Raw genomic sequence first — 3,964 nt, 5'->3', positions numbered from 1 at the left:
CCTCGGGTCCACTCTGAGGAGCTGATGCTTATTGGGTTTCCTTCCAGAGCATGAGTGGGGGGTTACCTATAGGGGTACGGGTATTCCTCCTCAACAGACCACACCTGGAAAACCTTTGCCCAGCAGAGATGAGGGCTTCCCTGGAGCTACACAGAGTCCTCTTTGCCTGTCTTCCCTGCCCTATATAATCTAGCCCCTCCCTGAGACTGCAAGCAATCAAAGCACCGGTGTCTATCAGGTGGTACAAAGAGACTGGAGGGGTGTAAACAATCAACAAAGCCCAGCTGTATAATTCTTTTGCAAGGAGGAGAGGTTGAAATCCCTAAGATGGTGGTTGCTTGGCTCAGACAACTGTCACTTATAACAGGGATTGTGGCAGGAGGGGACACACTCCAGGGCTCCCGAACTACAGTGTGCACAGGCTGGAGTCTGGCACCTTAACTCCTGCTGTGCAACCCTCTCCCTGGGGAGGTCTGGGTGGCTTTGCCTGTCATTTGACCTCTCTGGCCTCAGCTCTGCCCCGTGTAAGATGAGAAGACTGACAAGCCAAGTGAAAAGATATCAGCTTAGGTCTTCCTCGGTGCTGGCCACAAGTCTTTGAGCTCCTAGAAATTCTAGGAGCGGTGGGGTGGGGGTGGGGAGAGCAAGGCCATTGTGACTTCCTCAGGCTCAGGTTCCCTGGGGTCCTGGATCTCTCAGCGGTTACTGGCCCTGGTTTCATGAGCTCTGTGTTTTTCCCTTCGTTTGTTGTGTGGCACTGTGTTCAGAGCAGCCATGCAAAGCATTGTTACCATAGCCCATGTCTTCAGTGGAGAGGTCTGCCACTCCAGTTTCTGATGCAGTAACCAGCCTGTGGGGCTCCGCAGAGAAAAGGAAAACAGGGCTAATCCTTTGTTCTCCGCAGCGCTGACCACCTCCTCCACAGCCTCCACATCTCCTTTCTCCTTCCCCACTCCCCAGGCCCAAACGCTGTGGGCGTGGTCTGCCTACAGCTCTGTAGACTTGCAGTAAGGACCAGACACACCTGGACCCAGAAAGACAGAGGGCAATGGTTGGAGAACCTAGAGTGCTCTCACTGAGAGTTTCAAGATTGGTGGGCTCCCAGGGAGAGGGGTGCCACTAGAGTAGCCCCAAATGCCAAGACTCTGGGGGGACTGAGGTCCCATGCTCCAGGACACAGCCCTTGCAACTCTAAGCTGGCTGGATATGGGGGGCGGGTTGGGAGTGACACCAAGAAATGAACAATTTTCTGGCTCTATCCCCCACCTGCCCCATGGCCTAGGGAAAGTGGGGCAGGACATGATGTCTACTGTTCCCAAGGGATTCCCTTCCTATTCTCACCAACATGGACTCCTACTGCTGGGATCTCTCCTCCTATCAGACCACATCTCAGCTGAGGACATCTATGCTCCAGTCCCTTCTCTCTGGGTCCCTAAGAAGAGCTCCAAATGATGTGCTGATATAGGGAGCCTTTATCTAAAGGCGTGGTGCCACACGCCTTTAATCCCAGTAACTCGGGAGGCAGAGACAGGTGGATCTCTTTGAGTTCAAGGGCAGTGTGGTCTACAAAGTAAGTTCCAGGCTAGCCAGAACTAGACAGTGAGATGCTGTCTCGGCAAACACACAATCACTCCAAAGCAGGACCTCCTCATAGCCTAAGTGGGACTCACCCTGTTCCCGGACCTTTTTACCATGATCGATGTCTCTGAGTTGTCCACTCATTCCAGTGGGGACAACAGCAAGTGGGACTGGTGGCATCACACTCAGTGCTCCAGTCAAGGCACAGCCACCAGCAGCTAGCAGCCTCACCGGCCCAATCTGTTGGCTTCCTTTGGCCTTGCAGTTGTCTAAATAGCAGAACAGTTCTGTAGCCATCCCCAAATCAAAACTGCAGGGTTGCCCAGCACAACACATACAGACAACAGAGACAGACTTGGTATAGAGGGACCATGTGACTCTTTACCCCCTTGTTCCTTAGGGGAGGTGGGTGTTGGGAAGAACCCAGAACAGACAAAATTCCAGGGATCAGGTCCAAGCCAGATTCTCTCTGATTCATGTAAGCTGACATTCTTCTTATGGAATAGCTCACAAACCCTTTCTCATTAGGAATGTCCTCCCCGCCCCGCCCCTAGATCCCCATGAAGGCCTCAATCATAATGACACCAAAGCTTGTTTAACCCACCCGAAGGGTTACTGTGGAATCAATAAGATGATGTCCATGCAGGTGTTAAGAGGTTCAGGGCCTCTGTTCTCAGAGGGCATGGTGAATGGAGAAGTCGCCATCAAGTCTGGGGAAACATGGATGTCAGCATTCAGGGAGGTCACCCTATACTGAAGCTGTGTTCTCACATACCACAGCTTGCCCATGTTGTCATAGACTGCTATGTACACAGCAGGGTTGGTCAGGCCTGTGACCCCTGGGTCTGGCCATCTCTCAAAGCTGAACTCTGGCAACACCTACAAGGGCTAGACCTGCAGATCCCTCTAGCAACTAAGACTGAAGGGAAAACTTCCCTTAGTCTCGGGGGATCCCAGGAATGAATTTTACCTTCCTTTGATACGTGAAGGTTGTATTCTAAGAATAAGGAAACTAAGAAACACAAAGCTTAGGGACTATCAAAGACCTTCAGCGCAGTGGCTGGCTTGAGCTGGGGCTGCAAGTTGTAGCAACATCAGGGTGTACATGAGGGGCATGGTTCAGCTGTCCCCTTCATTCCGGTGTTCTTTGTGGCCAGAAATGCTTGTCTGGACAGGAGCCAAGAGCCAAGCAGCCCAGCTGAGCCGCCTGCCTTCTGGACTACTCCTCAATGGTGAGAAGCTACAGCCATCAGCCCTGCCTCACAGGTAGGTGAGCCTGCGAGTGCTGCTTCTGATCCTTTCTGCTTGTGTGACCTTGGCAGAGTAGCGCAGCTTTCAACTCTCAAGGTGTATGGATGTGTCTTGTTAAATTCTTCCCACAAGTATCACGTGAGTTTTAATGCGAATGGAGTTGTCTATTCTATTTCAACCCTCAATGACTCAATACTGCTATTGATTTATGGGTACCATCCCTGCTTTCTTTATTGATTTTTTGAAAAATATTTTTTGTGCAGATTTCATTGCACGAAATCACATTATCTGTGGATAACTATGGTACAAGTACCACCACTTCAATCACAGATTTCTCATTACCTCTTCTTGCTCACCACACTATTTCAACCTCCAGCACTGCCCTCAACTGCAGGCAGCCCTGGTTGATTCTAGATCTTCTAGGAGAACACTTTTGTCAGTACACAATTTGTGATGTTCAGTGCAATTTGTTACAGAAGATTTAGTCAGGTGGAGTTCCCTTCTATTTCTGCCTTGCGGAGAGCTCTTATCATGGATGAGACTTTATCTTGGGCCTTCTGTACCTATTGAGATTAGCATATGGATATGATCGCTCATTCCTACAAGACTCTGGGTATTGTGTTTCGGATGTTAAGCCAACTTTGCGGCTCTGTCCAGTCATGTTTGCCCTTTCCACACACTGAATTTGATTTGCTAACATTTTTTTTTTTATCTTTTACCAATTTGTAAGACTGTTTGGATTTGCCTTTGTGAGAAATTGTATGTAGTTTTCTTCTCTGGTTTTGATACCAAAGTAACGTTAGACTCATGAAATCAACTATACGGTCCTGTCCATACCTCTATTTGCAGCCAAGCTCATGGTGAGCTGGTGTAGGCACAGACCTCAAAGGAGCCACAGGATGCTGTGGGGGAAGGTCCTCGGTCATAAATTCAATTTCTGTAAAACATTGACACATTTAAAGTTCTCCATAGTTTTTATTTGCCATAAGCAGGTTGCTAATGTTCTACCATCTGTGCCTTAAGGAACCTGTCCATATCACCTCAGGCGTGGAAACAGATGGCCAAGAGCTGCTCATCTTGCACCCTCAACACTTTTTGTGGGCTTGTTCTCCTGCTCTCCTTTGCTCTCCCACCC

The sequence above is a fragment of the Microtus pennsylvanicus genome, chromosome 15 (assembly GCF_037038515.1).
Source record: "Microtus pennsylvanicus isolate mMicPen1 chromosome 15, mMicPen1.hap1, whole genome shotgun sequence".
Taxonomy (NCBI): Eukaryota; Metazoa; Chordata; class Mammalia; order Rodentia; family Cricetidae; genus Microtus; species Microtus pennsylvanicus.
Note: the sequence above shows the minus strand (reverse complement) of the source record.